Here is a 20,075-nt window from a genome sequence, read left to right on the forward strand (position 1 = left end):
AGCATATGTCCAAGTTAATGCAGCTGCCAAGAAGGCCTGGCATTGACTTTCATCTTCTAAAGAACAGGCTGGGGAGTTGTCTAGTATAAGACAGAGATCAGATAAATTATTTCAAGACTTTTTCTCCAGACTGACACAGACATCTAATAGGTTGATTGGAGGTACAGAAACAGGGCAACCGATAGTTAAAGAGCTAGCATTTGAGAATCATAATGCTGTGCGTAAAGCGGCTCTAAAACCTTTTAGAAAGCAAGGTGTCATTGTGTACTAATGGCAACCAAATATGGCAGAGTCAGCCAAGAAATGGCACCTAAATGTGGGTCTGACAAGTGAACCCCAAAATGTATCGAAGTGTGGTCATGTGTACAAGGGAGCATGTGAGGGATCCCACAAGAAAATTGCACCACAGGTGGAGAGGTAAGTAATGAGTGCTCAGAAATTAGTAGTAGATATAAGTATCAAAGAGTAAAGCTGGGCACAAAAGTGGGAGTAAAAATGCAAATATTTGTAAACATAGCACAAGGAAATAGTACTCAAGTATCTGTACAGTTGCTAAGATGGATTTTGATAGTCAGAGGAGCCAAAATGAAGCAGAGACAAAGGCAGAAATTTTTAGAGTTTTCAAATATTATGGTCCTACTCCAGCACTGGCATTGTATCCTCTGCCATCTTCAGGCAGCTCCAAGACGTGGAGAGACCAAAATAAGTTTTGCCTTCACCCTTGCAACCAGCAGTGCTGTGGTCACCAGGCCACAGCTTCTCCCACTTCTGATTGAGTGAAAAGAATGAAGGGGGTATGGTGTTTGCTCTAGAATTTGCCTAGGTTACTGCTGAGATTGGGGTAGTCCAAGCATACATGCTATGGCCAGCTGAGTCTGACCCATGCTGTGCTATGGAGCCAGGAAAGGCAGACTGGGAAGTTTAAAGGGCTATACCTCCCACAGTCAGCACACAGAGCCAGCCAAAGGAAATACCTATATGCTAATTGACCCATTAGACAAGGAGCCTATAATGGATAAATCTATGGCTTTTAACAGAGGAGAGGATCCAGAATTCTTCTTATTGTGTAATTACAAAAGATAAAATAATAAAGCAAGTATAGTAAAAATCGGTATGACTGTACCCACTTAAGCTTAAGAATATGACAGTCTCAAAGCCTCTGTAATGGTGGACACCTGAGAACCTGCGCTAAATTTGCCAGCTGGTCATAGTCTGTTATGGGACATAGTCTGTAGCTATCATGCAATCTTCTGGCAGGAGAAAAAGAAATCAGCTTAGTTGTCATTTGGTGCTTGGGTTGCTCTCATGGCTGTCAGAAGTGCCTGTGACTCCTGGTGTCAGCCTGAAGCCACAGAACAAACATCATCTTTGGTTTCTTAAAATCTGTACTCATTAGTATTCTTTGAACCCTTCCATCTTTTGAACAGGAGAATCAGTCTACTGCACATTGTGTAATGGGCTGTGCTAGCTAGCCATGTCATGTCCAGGAGGATAAAGGCAGTGTGGCTGTGGATTGCAGGAAGACAGCTGTGTCATCTATCTGATAGAGGCATAAGTGATATTGAATTTCATATCTCTGCAGATCTGTAAAAGTCTGGGTCTGGGGTGGAAGCCAGAGCCAAGGAATCCTGCGCTGTGTCTTTAAGCACACTGTAAGGCTTAGGGAGGTTCTCTTGTCAATCAATACTCACTAGCCAATCAAGACCTCCAGACAGACCTGTCAGTCAGAAAACAGGCAGGGCACTTCCTGGGGCCATGCTGCTGGATTGATTTAAAGCTGAGCAGGCGCCAGTGGATTGTATTCTGTGCTGTGAGTGCTACTGCAGCGAGCTCTGAGGAGAACATGGGTGAGCCTGGAAGCCACAACATGGTGAGTAAGGGGTTGCTGTTCCAAGATGAGGAGGAGAGGATGGTGAGCCATGGGAGCGAGTGTAGGAACCCACTGCTACCATCTTGTTTTCCGAGGTCCCATATGGTCCTTGGAACTCCCCAGAACCAGGTCTTGGCCTCTGAATAACTTTCCTCTGAGTGCTGTATCTGTGAAAAGCATTTCAAGCAGGGAATTGTGGGTAGAAACATCTTTGTGGTCCACATAAACGTGGTTTTGATACGTATAGAAGGCAGGATCTCAAACTTGGGGATGCTTAGTTTTTCTGTTATCTTTCAGAAGCTTTTCCCTTTGCATTTAACATTTAGGAGTAAGATCTTTTTGGAGTTAATTATGTGGAGTTTATAAATGGCATTCTTGAGTTCCTTCCCACTCTACCACTAACCGGTGGTGCAGAAGAGTAGAAATTTGATATAAAGGCATCACCAGTGCTTAGGAGATACTAGCTGAGGAAGCCTGCCTCTAAATTATTCAAAGATAGCAAAGTAGTGTGCTAACTAGGCTTGTTAGAGATTAAGATGCTAGGATACAAAATTGTTTACAAGGATTGTTTAAACATTTCCCTTTAGACCATGACAGAGACACCACTGATTTATAAACAGCCACTACTCCTGTCCCAAATCAATGAAGAAGGTCAATGCTCAAGGTCATTATGGGATCATAATGAACATTAGGGTATGGTGTGATTTAAAGTTCCAATTCTTTTTAGAGAAAATTATAGGTCTGTGAGATGTATATGCTGAGAAAATGACAGTCATTTGAAAAGGAAAATGCTGTTGTTGTTGAGAGCTGGCCATATCAATGATGTCTTTCCATTTAGGGTCAAACTCATGGAGAAGGAACTTAGCTCCTTCTCAAAACCAGGGATACTCTTGGCAGAGCTAGGAACAGCCTAGTGAGTGTCTAGGCCTTGGGGTTTTGCCTAAGGTCCTGAGTTATGGAGAATAAAATAGAACTCCTTCACTGAAACCAGGAATATGTTTGGGAGAGATGTTAAGGATCTGGAACCAGTGCCTTTCTAGAGAGGTTCTTTAGATCCTGTGAACCCAACTCTTCCCACCACAGCGAGCTATGGTCCCATGGCCACTTTGGGCATAGTCCATAATATTCTTGAGATCGCCTTTGTTTTCCTTCTGTTGCAATTTTTGTGACAGGGTTTTTCTGTGGCTTTAGAATCTGTCCTGGAAGTAGCTCTTGGAGACAAGGCTGGGCTCGAAATTCCTGAGAGCCACCCTCCTCTGCCTGCCCAGTGCAGGGATTAAAGGCATGCTCCACCACTACCCTGCTATTGTGTTCCATTGCTTGATTACACTTATTCTGAGTTTGTCCCATTGTGTGGTAATTTCTGCTGATTTCCTAGAAGTCTCCTAGTTCCTCCCATTTCCCTTTACAAATGGTATACAAGAAGCTATTCATCTTAAGAAGCTTACTTGGAATAAGACATAGCTTATACAAGACTTCTCTGTCCCAGCTTTTATCATACCTTTGTTCCAGTTTTCCTGTCTTTCTCACCTTCTGGCACTGCACGTAGGGCCCTGTCAGTAAAGTATGACCTGCTGCTCAGGTCACTTACATACTTTTGACATAATTGTGGCAATATCCTTGCTGTGTAAGTTTTCCCATTCCCTAACTGGCAAGACTTGCAGTTTCCCATGGCTATTTTCTTTCTTTTTTTTTTATTTCTTCAAAGTATAAGCTAGAGTCTGAACCTAAAAGAAACTCAAGAATGGCAGTGTATGTGGAATGCATTGTTTATTCTAGATTCTCTCCTCTTTGAGCCTTTGCCAGAGATGGATGCATGCTATCATTGTACAGATTTTTCTTTATTAATCTCTTAAGTGTGTACAGTGTTTTCTCACTGGAAAGGTATATTCTAGAATAGCTGCAGTTCCAGCATTGTAGAATAATATTGGTGAGATGAGGTCCCCTATGTTTTTATATGAAGCCTCGATTTCATTCTGTGGCATTCCAGGTCAATGACCTTGCTGTCTTGATTTAAAATTCTTTTTTTTTTTTGAGACAAGGTTTCTCTGTAGCTTTGCTGCCTGTTTCAGAACTAGCTTTTGTAAATCAGGCTGGCCTTGAACTCCAAGAGATCTGTGTGCCTCTGCCTCCCAAGTGCTGGGATTAAAGGTGTGTGCCACCACCACCCGGTAATGATTCAAAATTTTTAAATGACTGTGTGGCCATAGACTTTTAAAATTACCCACTTGAGTCATGAATTCCACTATTCAATTACTCACAGGAGAAGGACCTGCATGTGGGATGTGATGTCTGCCTTCAGATCAGAATAGAAAGAATAGTTAACAGAGTGCACTACAGGGGAAATGGGAGGAAATCAGCTGCTGGAGTCACTAGTCTGAGAAAGGACCTGATTGTGGCATTGTGATAGTTTCAATGTTATTGGCTTCTATAATCTCATAGGGATTGGTGCTATTACAAAGTGTGGCTTTGTTGCAATCTGTATGGTCTTGTTGAAGGAAGTGTGGCACTGGGGATGGGCTTTGAGAATTCCTATATTCTGGATACTGCCAAGCATTTCAGTCAACTTCCTGTGGACTGCAGCAAAATTGTTCTGCACAACATATTCTCCCCACCATAATGACAATGGACAACTTCTGGAAGTCTAAAATAGCCACCCCGATTAAATGTTTTATAATACGGTTTATGGTGCTCATTGTATCTCTTCACATGCATAAAATTCATAACTAACACAGGTGGTTTCAGTAATTTTTTTTTTTTGGTTTTTTGAGACAGGGTTTCTCTCTAGCTTTGGAGCCTCTCTTGTTACTAGGTCTTGTAGACCAGGTTGGCCTTGAACTCACAAAGATCTATCTGCCTCTGCTTCCTGAGGTCTGGGATTAAAGGCGTTTGTTTTTGAAAGACAATATTTTTCCTGTAGCTCTGGGTACTTAATGTAGCTCCTTAAACCATGCTGTCCTTACTAACAAATACAAATGATTCTGGCTTCTGCACAGAGGGATTAATGACAAAACAACAGTGTTGTTTGTGTGTGTGTTTGTGTTTGTGTATGCATTGTTTGATTGTCTGATGAGCCTGGAATGTAGATTTTTATATATTTCAATGATAAACATCTATGCTAAACTTCACCTACATCTTGAAATTTGAAGTTTGGTGGAGGGTATCATTCTCTTTCCCAGGAGAGTAGTATGCATGACATTAATACCTCTGCCTTTTGAATCATTGTAGTGCAGGAGTGTGACTTTCTTCCTGCCTCTAATTTTTTTTTCTTTTGAATGCTTTTAATGAATATGAGGTTGTATCTATATACAAGGGTATGTACCACATGTGTGCTTGTTCCTCATGGTAGTCACCATAAGCCTCAGCACCTATGAAGTTGAAGTAATGGATAATTACAAGTCCCCTTTAGTACTGGCAATTTTCCCACTCATCTGCAAGGACAGCAAGACTGCTTAATTGCTGACCCATCTCCCTTACTCTATGTTATTTATGATCATCATTTGCGGGGCTGATGTTTTCTTTGTTCCATTTGTAACTGTTTAAACATGCACTGCGTCTATTCAGATCTTAGTATGCAACAGTTTAAACTGGGCAACTACAGGTTCTCTAAGATGAATGTAGAACTAAAGTGAATACAAAAGTTTCTAGCTGGGCAGTGGTGGCGCATGTCTTTAATCCCAGCATTCGGGAGGCAGAGGCAGGCAGATCTCTGTGAGTTCAAGACCAGGCTGGTCTACAAGAGCTAGTGCCAGGACAGGCTCCAAAGCCACAGAGAAACCCTGTCTCAAAAAAAAAAAGTTTCTATTCCATACTTTCTTCATCCATTCTTCCATTGAAGGGCATCTAGGTTGTTTCCAGGTTCTGGCTATTACAAATAATACTGCTATGAACATAGTTGAACAAATGCTTTTGTCATATGATAGAGCATCTCTTGGGTATATTCCCAGGAGTGGTATTGCTGGGTCCAGGGGTAAGTTGATCCCGAATTTCCTGAGAGACCGAAACACTGACTTCCACAGTGGTTGCACAAGATTGCATTCCCAAGAGAGTTGACCCTAGAGGGGCTCCCAAGTGCCCAACATGAGGTTCCCAGTTAGTTCCTTGGGCAGCTGAGGATTGGGAACCTGAAATGACCCTATCCTAGAGCAATACTGACGAATATCTTGCGTATCATCATAGAACCTTCATCTGGTGATGGATAGAGATAGAGACAGAGACCCACACATGAGCACTGGACTGAACTCCCAAGGTCCCAATGAGGAGCAGAAGGAGGGAGAACATGAGCAAAGAAGTCGGGACCACGAGGCGTGCACCCACCCACTGAGACAGTGGAGCTGATCTATTGGGAGCTCACCAAGGCCAGCTGGACTGTGACCGAAAAAGCATGGGATAAAACCGGACTCTCTGAACATGGCGAACAATGAGGGCTGATGAGACGCCAAGGACAATGGCACGGGGTTTTGATCCTACTTAATGTGCTGGCTTTGTGGGAGCCTAGCCAGTTTGGATGTTCACCTTCCTAGATATGGACGGAGGGGGGAGGACCTAGGACTTACCACAGGGAAGGGAACCCGGACTGCTCTGTGGACTGGAGAGGGAGGGGGAGAGGAGTGGGGGGAGGGGGAGAAGGGTGGGAGGAGGGGGAGAAGGGTGGGAGGAGGGGGAGGGAAATGGGAGGCTGGGAGGAGGTGGAAACTTGTTTTTTTGTTTATGTTTTTTTTTCTTCTTTTCTTAATAAAAAAAAATATAAAAAAAAGTTTCTGTAAGTTCTTCAGTAGATTCTCTGATTTCCTCTTACATTTTTTATTTGAGTGATTTTTGGATGGATACTGGGTTTTATTGATTTGTAACTCTGGCTTACCTTTAACTCATTGCATAGGTTTTGACTGATATCCAACTCAATTTAATTCATCTGCTTTTATATTGATTGCTAGGATTAAAGGCAAGTGTCAGTATACCCAATTTCCCCATCTCTTTTTTAGATAATCATTGCTCTTACCATTTCTGTAATGTTTTCTCAGTAGTGTTGATCTGCTTGCTTCTCTGTGTCTCTATGTCTGTTCATTGGCATTTCTTTCTTAAAGCTGTATCCTATTTAAAGGGCAAAGGAATGGCACATATGAATCTCTTCTTCAGTTTCCTTCTAAAGTGACTGGTGATTACATTATAATGTAATGTTATGGAAGAAGCATGGGAAGCTGCAACATTATACAAATATATCATTTTAAGAGAAGTATCCAATGTCAGGATCACACTTTGTTTTACTGTTGGTTGGATTATTCTAGAATTCAGTGACCTTTGAGGATGTGCACATTGACTTCACTGAGGATGAGTGGGTTTTGCTGAATCCTTCCCAGAAGAGTCTCTACAAATATGTGATGCTGGAGACATACAGGAACCTCACTGCTACTGGTAGGACGGTGAACTTTCCTTTACATTTTAAAATAAGGGGACTACTCTGTATTATTTATTGATACTTTTGGTATATGTGTTTGAGAAAGTGTAAAAATGAGCCAAATAATTAAGTCTTAGGTCACTTAAGATATTCAATTTTGTACATGTGATTAATATATTATTTACTTTTTGTTACTGTATTAGGCTACAGTTGGGAAGACCATAATTTTGAAGAGTATTGTCAAAGTGCTAAAAAACATGGAAGGTAATTTTTATTTGCAACTTGACATATATTTGTCTCTGAAGAAGTTTTAATTTGTCCTGGACATTTAAAGAAAAACAATAATATAAATGAGCACAGCTTAAAGTATATTGATGTGTATTAATTTCTCATAAAACCATATGCCTCAATATGACATAACTGGTCTATGTTTCCAAGGCATTCCTCTAAAAACAGGAGAGAAACAAATGATTCCTTACCTGATCCCACCATTTGAGTCCTAGTCCTATGAGAACTATGCTGTAGAGCTGCCAATCCATTTAGTTTCATAGCACTCAGATATTGCACAGGGATCACACATACACACATACACACATACACACATAGACTATGTTTAGAACTGACCAAAAAATAAATACGCAGTAGTAAAGCCAGTATTACTCATGTACTTGTGACTTTGCCAAACTTATTGAAAGAGTTAGTTTATGAGAGTCAAAATTCTCTTGTTTTTTATTATTTTATTATTATTTAATTAAAATTTCCACCTCCTCCCTTTTCACTCCCACCGCCCACCCTCTTCCCCTCCCTATCCAGTCCAAAGTTTAGTCAGGATTCCCTGCCCTGTGGGAAGTCCAAGGACCTCCCTGCTGCATTCCATCCCATACTGAAGGAGAGCACCATGAATATAAAATTTAATATCTTATTTTTTTACAATAAAGCAAAATGATAAATTTAATACGTATAGATATTAAGATTCATTCATGTAATATACATGGTGAAACTTTTGCATTTGCCAATTATCTTTGCAGGTATGAAAGAAACCATAATGAAGAGAAACTCTCTGAGTATGCTCAATATGTTAAATCATTTGCATGTTATAGTCATCTTCAAAGGCATGAAAAAAATTATTCTGCAGAGAAGCCATATGATGGTGTTCAATCTGCTGAAGCCTTTCGAGGTACCAGTTGTCTCCAAATACTTAAAAGAACACAAGCTGGAGAGAAACCATATGAATGTAATCAATGTGGTAAAGACTTTTCATATGTAAGAAGTCTCCAAGTTCACAAAAGACCACATACTGGAGAGAAAACCTATGAATGTAATCAATGTGATAAAGCTTTTTCAAAATGCTCTGAACTCCAAATACACAAAAGAACACATACTAAAGAGAAACCCTATGAATGTAATGAATGTGGTAAAATTTTTGCATGTAAACCTAGTCTCCAAATACATAAAAGAACACATACTGGAGAAAAACCCTATGAATGTAATCAATGTGGTAAAGCTTTTCACGACAAGATAATCTCCAAATACATAAAAGAACACATACTGGAGAGAAACCCTATGAATGTAATCAATGTCGTAAAGCCTTTTCACAACTCAGTAATCTACAAACACATAAACGAATTCATACAGGAGAGAAACCCTATGAATGTGATCAATGTGATAAAGCCTTTTCACAACACAGTTATCTAAGAACACATAAAAGAATACATACTGGAGAAAAGCCCTTTGAATGTGATCAGTGTGATAAAGCTTTTTCACAGCGCTCTAAACTCAAAACACACAAAAAAACACATACTGGAGAGAGGCCATATGAATGTAATCAATGTGATAAAGCCTTTTCACAACTCTGTAGTCTACAAAAACATAAAAGACTTCATACAGGAGAGAAACCCTATAAATGTGATCAATGTGATCAAGCCTTTTCACACCTCAGTAGTCTAAAAACACATAAAAGAACACAAACTACAGAGAAACCTTATAAATAATCAATGTAGTAAAGCCTTTGCATGTTGTAGAATTGTACACGTTCATCAAAGAACACATGCTGATTGAAACCCTACAATTTTAGCCAATGTGGCAGAGCCTTTGTATGTGTCATCAGGCTTTAAAATCTTTTTTTTTTAATTATTTTTTCTAACTTTACTCTCCCCATCTCCCCTTACCCCCAACCCACCCCACCCCAAGATCCCAATTTTCTCCCAGGCAATTTTGTCTACTTCCCTTAGCCAAGAGGATAACTATATGTTTTTCCTTGGGTTCCCCTTCTTACTTAGCTTCTTTAGATTCACCTATTGTAGACTCCGTGACCCTTATTTATGGCTAGAAACCAATTATGAGTGAGTACATCCCATGTTCATCTTTTTGGGTCTGGGATACCTCACTCAGGATAGTGTTTTCTGTTTCCATCCATTTGCATGCAAAATTCGAGAAGTCATTGTTTTTTACCGCTGAGTAGTACTCTAATGTGTAGATATTCCATACTTTCTTCATCCATTCTTCCATTGAAGGGCATCTAGGTTGTTTCCAGGTTCTGGCTATTACAAATAATACTGCTATGAACATAGTTGAACAAATGCTTTTGTCATATGATAGGGCATTTCTTGGGTATATTCCCAAGAGTGGTATTGCTGGGTCCAGGGGTAAGTTGATCCCGAATTTCCTAAGAAACCGAAACACTGACTTCCATAGTGGTTGCACAAGATTGCATTCCCACCAGCAATGGATGAGGGTACCCCTTCCTCCACAACCTCTCCAGCAAAGGTTATCGTTGGTGTTTTTGACTTTAGCCATTCTGACAGGTGTAAGATGATATCTCAAAGTTGTTTTGATTTGCATTTCCCTGATTGCTAAGGAAGTTGAGCATGACCTTAAGTGTCTTTTGGCCATTTGAACTTCTCCTGTTGAGAATTCTCTGTTCAGATCAGTGCCCCATTTTTAATTTGGTTAATTAGCATTTTAAAGTCTAGTGTCTTGTGTTCTCTATATATTTTGGAGATCAGACCTTTGTCTGTTGCGGGGTTGGTGAAGATCTTCTCCCAGTCAGTAGGTTGCCTTTGTGTCTTAGTGACAGTGTCCTTTGCTTTGCAGAAGCTTCTCAGTTTTAGTAGGTCCCATTTATTCAATGTTGCTCTTAATGTCTGTGCTTCTGGGGTTATACATAGGAAGCGATCTCCTGTGCCCATCTGCTGTAGGGTATTTCCCACTTTCTCTTCTATCCTTTTCAGTGTGTTCGGGCTGATATTGAGGTCTTTAATCCATTTGGACTTGAGTTTTGTGCACGGTGAAAGATGTGGGTCTATTTTCATTCTTCTACAGGTTGACATCCAGTTGTGCCAGCACCATTTGTTGAAGATGCTTTCTTTCTTCCATTGTATACTTTTGGCTCCTTTATCAAAAATGAGGTGTTCATAGGTTTGTGGGTTAAATTCCGGGTCTTCTATATGATTCCATTGGTCGACTTCTCTGTTTTTATGCCAGTACCACACTGTTTTCATTACTGTAGCTCTGTAATAGAGTTTGAAGTCAGGGATGGTAATGCCTCCAGAAGATCCTTTATTGTATAGGATTGTTTTGGCTATCCTGGGTTTTTTGTTTTTCCATATAAAGTTGATTATTGTCCTCTCCAGATCTGTGAAGAATTTTGATGGGATCTTGATGGGGATTGCATTGAATCTATAAATTGCCTTTGGTAGAATTGCCATTTTTACTATGTTGATCCTCCCAATCCAAGAGCAAGGTAGATCCATCCATTTTTTGGTATCCTCTTCAATTTCTTTCTTCAATGCCTTAAAGTTCTTGTCAAATAGATCTTTCGCTTCCTTGGTTAGATTTACCCCAAGATATTTAATGCTGTTTGTGGCTATCGTGAATGGTGAAGCTTCTCTGATTTCCCTCTCTGCTTCCATATCCTTTGTGTATGAGAGGGCGACTGATTTTTCAACAATGCTACCCCCAGAAAGCCTACAAACTCATGGAAACTGAACAGTCAGCTTCTGAACCATACCTGGATTAAGGAAGAAATAAAGAAAGAAATTAAAGTCTTCCTTGAATTCAATGAAAATAAAGAAACAACATACTCGAACTTATGGGACACTATGAAAGCAGTGCTAAGAGGAAAGTTCATCGCACTAAGTGCCCACTTAAAGAAAACAGAGAAAGCACATATTGAAGACTTAGCAGCCCACCTGAAAGCTCTAGAAAAAAAAGAAGCAGACTCACCTAGGAGGAGTAGAAGATTGGAAATAATCAAACTGAGGGCTGAAATCAACAAAATAGAAACACAGAAAACAATCCAAAGAATCAATGAAACAAAAAGCTGGTTCCTGGAGAAAATCAACAAGATTGATAAACCCCTATCCAAACTAATCAAACGGCAGAGAGAGAATACGCAAATTAATAAGATCAGAAATGAAAAGGGGGACATAACCACAGACACAGAGGAAATTCAGAGAATCATCAGATCATATTACAAAAGCCTGTATAACACAAAACTGGAAAATGTAAAAGAAATGGACACTTTTTTAGATAAATACCATATACCAAAGTTACACCAGGACCAGGTGAACAATCTAAACACACCTGTTGGTCGCGAAGAATTAGAAGCTGTTATCAAAAACCTCCCTACCAAAAAAAGCCCAGGACCAGATGGTTTCAATGCGGAATTCTACCAGAACTTCCAAGAAGAGCTAATACCCATACTCCTTAATGTATTCCACAATATAGAAACAGAAGGGTCATTACCTAATTCCTTTTATGAAGCTACAGTTACTCTGATACCAAAACCACACAAAGACTCAACCAGGAAAGAGAATTACAGGCCAATCTCACTCATGAACATCGACACTAAAATCCTCAACAAAATACTGGCAAACCGAATCCAAGAACACATTAGGAAAATTATCCATTATGATCAAGTAGGCTTCATTCCTGAGATGCAGGGCTGGTTCAACATACGAAAATCTATCAGTGTAATCCAGCATATAAATAAACTGAAGGAAAATAACCATATGATCATCTCATTAGATGCTGAAAAAGCATTCGACAAAATTCAACATCCATTTATGTTAAAAGTCTTGGAGAGATTAGGGATACAAGGGTCATACCTAAATATAATAAAAGCTATATACAGCAAGCCGACAGCTAACATCAAATTAAACGGAGAGAAACTCAAAGCCATCCCGCTTAACTCAGGAACACGACAAGGATGTCCACTCTCTCCATACCTCTTCAATATAGTACTTGAAGTTCTAGCAATAGCAATAAGACAACATAATGGGATCAAGGGGATTCAAATTGGAAAGGAAGAAGTTAAATTTTCGTTATTCGCAGATGATATGATAGTGTACTTAAGCGACCCCCAAAACTCCACCAAAGAACTTTTACAGCTGATAAACAGCTTTAGTAATGTGGCAGGATACAGGCCTTAAAATCTTGATAAAAAATTAGTACAAAGAAACCTTTTTTTTAAATTTTTTGAGACTGGGTGTCTCTGTAGCATTGGAGTCTGTTCTGGAACTCACTCGTAGACAAGGCTGGCCTTACACTCACAGAGATTTGTCAGTCTCTGTCTCACAAGTGCTGGATTAAAGGGGTGTGACACCACAGTCCAGCCTGACAAACACTTTAGGTGCAATCAGTGTGGTAAAGTTTTCCTCTTCTTGGTAGTCTTTATACAAGAGTAAACTTTTAGTGGATAAGAGGCCTATTAAGGCCTTTGCATATCACGGTACTCTGAGGACCTTAGAAGATTTTGAATGTGACTATAAATGTTTTGAAAATATCTCCAGGCAACACACTTTTACTTACTAAAGACAGGGAAAAACAAATCTACAAGTTTGAAATCTGTTAAAGCGTTAAGAATTCTCTATTTTGTTTGCACCTGCGAAATTATATGGACAGAAGTTCTATGAATTCCATGATAATGTAACCCTTTTTGATTTTGCTCTTTCCTTCAATTATATAAATACAGTTATCTCTAGAAGTTAGCTCACTTTGGGAAATAACCAGGCTACCTTACAGATAAACAATTATATTTTTACTTATTATAAGGGGAAACTCATGCCATAAGAATGGAAAGTCCAAGTTCCACTGTGTCCCATGGGAATCACCCAGATTGCAAGCACCTGGTCTATCCCAGTTTTTCTCCTGGGCTTCTGGAAGCCATGACTTAACTAGATTCCACTTCTTTAAGATGATTGGTTAACAAAGCTTCCCCTATCACTTATCCAGATGTAAAATTTGGTAGATGGGTATGAGTGCCTCTTCTGTGTCTGTGATAAATCATAATGTCTAAGTCACTTAATAAAACAGTGTAATGTGACTCTGGTTTAGAGATGGTTACATGATCACCTTGACAGTGTTGTCACAAGAAGTGTCAGACACGACACCTAGACTGGGAAGCTAAGGACTCATATACTCAGCTTGTAGCATGAACCAGGTACAGGAACTTGAAATGGTGTGTGAATGTATACTCTCAGTAACAAACCCATGATATTTCTTCCAGGATGACATTATTTTCTAAATTTTCCAAAGGATGCCACTAATTGAAAATGATTAATTTCTGTAGCTTCAAATCTACATTCTTGCTTTTTATTGCATGAACCAAATCATCATTGAGAAAAACTCTGAAAATAAGCCTTTAAATAACTCAACACCTGGGTTACAAGAATGAATGCTTAGAGGAGAAAAGTATTCATGAGTGAAAAATTGTTTAAATATTTTATTTAACTTTAATCATGTTATTTTAATGTGCCTTTGTTTGGGTAAATGAATATTCATGCTTGCTTCCAGGAAGGTTAGACCCTGTGTGTTCCTGTTGCAGGCAGGACTACAGGAAGTTTTCAAAACTTGACCTTCATCCTGACAATGAACTTGTCCTAACTTCTTCGCCATGTCTTTGCCCTGTATATATGTTAAAGACATTATTTTTTTATCATCTTAACAACAGATAATAGGGAAGAACTACTGCAAGAGAAAAACCTCATGTAAATGATATGGTAAAGATGTTAGACCCCACAGTGGTCTTTATTGTCAGAAATTCTTGTTTCTTGTCTTTTTCATCATAAAGAAGGTTAATTATTTACTAAGTCTGATGGTGGACATTTCTCTGTTGCGGTTTCTGGTTTGTGAGAGATATTCTATACATTTAGCAAATCCTTTCAATAAAGTTTATTTTGTGTTCTTTGTATTCGTTCTGTGATTTTTGTATATCTTCTACTGTGCTTTCACTTAGTGATAGGTATTTTTCTGCTTAAATATATAGAATGAGACATCCATCATCTAAGCAAAATATTTATTTAATGTTAGACATGTATAGTCATTCCTTTTAAATAACGCTGTCTGTGAAATGGTGATGAAATTTTTTCCTGGATTTTTTTTCATGTTTTCACAAATTCCCTTGAGATGCCATTTGCTATCCAGTCGAGCTTGTATGTCACTAATTAGTTATGAATACATCTGAACTCATAATCATCATGGGTCAGTCTCTTGAATATAAGTCCAAGGGTACATTTGCTGTTTTGTCTACATATCTTATCAAAATTAATGTTAAAATGCATAATAGGATAGAGTATAAGAAACATTACCTCATATGTGTGTCTACAGCATCGTTTTCATCAAACTGGTAGAGATATAAAATGTGGAACAATCAGTAATCAACTAAATGTTTCTCAGTATAACTTGATGTCCTATGGATATGTGTACATTATTTGAAGTTCCATGCATCTTCCTGTCCCCACTAGTTATCCATTTGTCACTCTTCATGAAGTGCTTCCTTCTAAGGGAATTATCCAGAGATGCCAGGCAATGTATCATCAATGAGACATATTTGAAAATAGTTTCTGTTATATTTATGTATGATATAATTATGGAATTTTAGCCCTGACACATATGAAGAACATAAGGCAAGTTTTTGGGGTGGCCTCTTGGCTTTCCTCATATGGTAATCAAGATTAGGTTACCAGGCTTGCACACCACACACATTTCCCACTAAGTCAGCACCCTATTAATTGAAACATTCTACCAGAAAATTGTCGTCTTTTTGAAGATTGTAAACATGTTTTAATTTCAGGAAAAAGAAAAGACAACTACTTAAATAATAAGGCATATTTTCAAGGCAACTGAGAAACTGCTATCTCTTCTTTTGTTTTTCCCTTTTTGTAGAATGTGTTATCCTTAGGATTCAACATTTGTTCGTAACATTTTCTCAGAACCCCAATGAATACCATAATATTTCTCAGTACAGAAAGTTTTTTGCTGCTGTCTATTGACTTAAGTTTGTCATAGTATATACCAAGTGCAAAAATGGAGGTAAAAGTGGAGGCCATCAGAGGGTATGGGATCCCCTTTCACTGGAGTTAAAGAGAATTGTGTGCTGTTTTGTGGGTAAATAGTCAGCAATGGGAGACCCAAAGGATATAGGGCAGGTGGACCGCTGCTGGAGTTTATGCCCCTTTAAGGAGATAAAGGGAACTTACAGGCATGAAGAATGACTTTTCTGAATGTGAATGTGTCTGCTTCTACAAAAGACAGTTCTGAAACAGGCACCAAAGCTACCCATTGCTGACTATTTACCAACTTTGGGCTAAACTAAGATTTGTGATTTCATTAAGAGTCTGTCACTTTTTCAAAACATATATTTTCAGTTTCTCTCCTGAAAAGTTTTTGTACTCTTCCATTCCTTTATGGAGAGGAGTAGGAGATTCCTTTAAACTTTGTATAATTGTGGTTCAAATCAGTGTGAGGTGGATGGAAGATATCAATGGGCATGCAAAACTGGACAAGTAAAAATTGCAAGGCAAATACATCAAACAAAGAACTCTAGTCATTTAGGAAAGGAGGGAGTGGGAGGGGTGGCCTTTTCTTGAGAGAAACACATAAACTGTCCAGGAACCAATGGACATGCCTGAAACCATATAGAATTGTAACATCGTATGGATTGGTCTCCTTGTATTTAGGAACATATGTATATACAAATTTATGTATAAAAATAGCAATGCATGAATAAAGGACAGAAACTTGAAAGAGAACAGAGATTGTAGATCTTCACCAACCCCGCAACAAAGGTCTGATCTCCAAAATATATAGAGAACTCAAGAAACTAGACTTTAAAATGCTGATTAACCCAATTAAAAAATGGGGTACTGAACTGAACAGAGAATTCTCAACAGAAGAAGTTCAAATGGCCAAAAGACACTTAAGGTCGTGCTCAACTTCCTTAGCAATCAGGGAAATGCAAATCAAAACAACTTTGAGATATCATCTTACACCTGTCAGAATGGCTAAAGTCAAAAACACCAAGGATAGCCTTTGCTGGAGAGGCTGTGGAAGAAGGGGAACCCTCATCCATTGCTGGTGGGAATGCAATCTTGTGCAACCACTGTGGAAGTCAGTGTTTTGGTTTCTCAGGAAATTCGGGATCAACCTACCCCTGGATCCAGCAATACCACTCTTGGGAATATACCCAAGAGATGCTCTATCATATGACAAAAGCATTTGTTCAACTATGTTCATAGCACTATTATTTGTAATAGCCAGAACATGGAAACAACCTAGATACCCTTCAATGGAAGAATGGATGAAGAAAGTATGGAATATATACATATTAGAGTACTACGCTGCGGTAAAAAACAATGACTTCTTGAAATTTGCATGCAAATGGATGGAAATAGAAAACACTATCCTGAGTGAGGTATCCCAGACCCAAAAAGATGAACATGGGATGTACTCACTCATAATTGGTTTCTAGCCATAAATAAGGGTCATGGAGTCTACAATAGGTGAACCTAAAGAAGCTAAGTAAGAAGGTGAACCCAAGGAAAAACATATAGTTATCCTCTTGGCTAAGGGAAGTAGACAAAATTGCCGGGGAGAAAATTGGGATCTTGGGCGTGGGGTGGGATGGCGGTAAGGGGAGATGGGGAGAGAAAAGTTAGAAGGGAAGGAGGGGGGACTTGGGGAAACAGGAGGATTGGGATCAAGGAAGGTTGGATAGGGGAGCACGGAACCACCATTCTTAGTTAAGGGAGCCACTTTAGGGTGGGCAAGAGACTTGACCCTAGAGGGTCTCCCAGGTGCCCAAGCTGAGGTCCCCAGTTAGTTCCTTGGGCAGCTGAGGATAGGGAACCTGAAATGACCCTATCCTAGAGCAATACTGACGAATATCTTGCATATCATTATAGAACCTTCATCTGGTGATGGATGGAGATAGAGACAGAGACCCACACTGGAGCACTGGACTGAGCGCCCAAGGTTCCAATGAGGAGCAGAAGGAGGGAGAACATGAGCAAAGAAGTCGGGACCATGAGGGGTGCACCCACCCAGTGAGACAGTGGAGCTGATCTATTGGGAGCTCACCAAGGCCAGCTGGACTGTGACCGAAAAAGCATAGGATAAAACTGGACTCTCTGAACGTGGCGAACAATGAGGGCTGATGAGACGCCAAGGACAATGGCACGGGGTTTTGATCCTATTTAATGTGCTGGCTTTGTGGGAGCCTAGCCAGTTTGGATGTTCACCTTCCTAGATATGGACGGAGTGGGGAGGACCTAGGACTTACCACAGGGCAGGGAACCCTGACTGCTCTTTGGACTGGAGAGGGAGGGGGAGAGGAGTGTGGGGGGAGAGAAGGATGGGAGGAGGGGGAGAAGGCTGGGAAGAGGGGGAGGGAAATGGGAGGCTGGGAGGAGGTGGAAACTTGTTTTTTTTCTCCTTTTCTCAATTAAAAAAAACAAAAAAATAGCAATGCATGAATAAAGGGCATAAACTTGAAAGAGAATAGAGATTGGGGTATATAGTAGGGTTGGAGGTAGGATATCGTAGTACAAAATAATCTTATTATTCTGTACACTTTAATTGTATAAAATAAGTAATGTGTTTGTATACACCCCCTTGTTTCTTTGTTATGCTTTCTCCTTCTAAAATATTTGCCCTCACAGTTCTACAAATTTTTTCATCCTCCTTTCATATTTTTTCTAGATTCCATTTATGAGAGAAGATATGTGCTATTTGTATTTTGGAGAGTTGTCTATTTCTTTGACTTAATGATACATAGTTGCAACAATTTACTTGAGACTTATGTAATTTTTTTCTACAATTTTATCATTGATTGATTATCTTGAATTATTTATGCATATTATATTTTCTTTATCAATACATTTAGATATATTGGTGGTTATCTAAGCTCATTCCCTGAATCATCTATTACATGAAGTGCAATGATAACAATTACACACAATTCATGCACACATATATGTGATTCAGCATAGTGAACTCACTATGATAATTATGCATAATTACGAGTGATTCAGCTGGTATGTCTATGGTAAATTTTCAGTCATATCTATCATTATAGCATCTATAGTACCGGGGATGTCTTATTTTACAATGACCATAGCGTATTTTTTTCCCACTTACTTTGCAATATTTAGAAGAATTTAGAGTTGACAAAAAAAATGTAATCACTAAAAGGCACTCAAAGCTGGAATTATGGAACACACCAAATATTATTTCACTTTGTAAGCAATGAGTCTGGGACCCAAGAAAATGACCCCAAAATCTAGAGTACTTGAGCCAGCTTATAAATTCTGTTGAAAATGTATTGTAATGCAAGTGGTTGCCATGACTTACCTTGAGTGTTCAGAGCTTGATCTTGTATTACTCCATGCCTGGGTACCTCAACATGGTCCACTTGGTAAGCAAGATATACTTGTGAGTAACTAGGGTAACTTTTCACACATATTTGTATTTCATATGTATGTTGGCATTTGAGATACTTTCTCATATTTGCTGATTATGAAAAATTGTTCAGTGTGCAGACAATAAAACTCTGCTCTTTATCACCCACCATACACAAACTGTCATGGATGTCAAAATGAAACCTGATACACTACAATTTTTAAAGGACACAGTAGAGAAAATCCTCCAACTTTTAAGCACAGGTAAGGGGTTTCTGAATAGGACACTTGTCCAATAGTACATGAGACCAAAAATCAACAAATAGGAGCTTATGAAATTAAAACTTTTTATTTCAACATAAGAAAATATCATTTACGTGGGGCATACAGAATATGAGAAAATCACTGGTGCAACGGTGACGTGAGAGTTATTGTGTATTTCACTTCCTGCTGATCTGGTGAGGCCTGCACTCTAGGGAGGAATCAGTACCTGGTCCTGTGTCCATAGTCAAAAGAGCATGACTGGATGATTCATATATTCCTTTAAGATGATGCTACTATTGCTACTTTGTGTGACAAAAGTAATGATTTGTTAATATTTCCATTTCTATGGATAGAGGTCTTCAGCTGTCAGGCTTGGTCAGAGGTTCTTCTTTATGGAGTGCACAGCAGCAAATGCGCAGCCTCATAATTTCAAAATGTTGGAATGCCCCTGAATGCTCATTCCTAAACAGGACCTGTAGACCAACCATTCCCCCTAGACACAGGGGACGTCATGGAAATGGGTCCTGAATGTCCAGCCTGAGGGTGAGGAGGACTGCTGTGACATGCTGTCTTTGAACATGACCTAACCACTGCTCACTCACAAGAATTGTGATCACCTGCAGCTTCAGGTGACCATGTTCAGAACTGACTGTGAGTATCTGTCTTCAACTGGACAGCTGGAGGAGACAGCCTGCTGGTGAAAGAAAAAGCCTCCTAAGCCTTTGTCTCAGTACAGAAAATAAAGGAAAGTTTAAAGATGGCCATTGTATTATTTATCAGTCCCCCATTTCCCTCCTTTCTTTATCTTTCTCCCGGGGAAGACTGTGTCATTAATATTCCTTCAAATTAATGAGTTTATTGAGATTAA

General features: G+C 39.3%; 1 pseudogene; it reads left to right on the plus strand.

Moving 5' to 3' along the window:
- The first annotated feature begins 283 nt into the window (after positions 1-283).
- LOC121464654 overlaps positions 284-20,075 on the plus strand; it is a 117,864-nt pseudogene continuing 98,072 nt past the window's right edge.

This window comes from Microtus oregoni, unplaced genomic scaffold (assembly GCF_018167655.1).
Source record: "Microtus oregoni isolate MIOR12 unplaced genomic scaffold, Mior012 000029F_ref0000214, whole genome shotgun sequence".
In the NCBI taxonomy this organism is placed as follows: Eukaryota; Metazoa; Chordata; class Mammalia; order Rodentia; family Cricetidae; genus Microtus; species Microtus oregoni.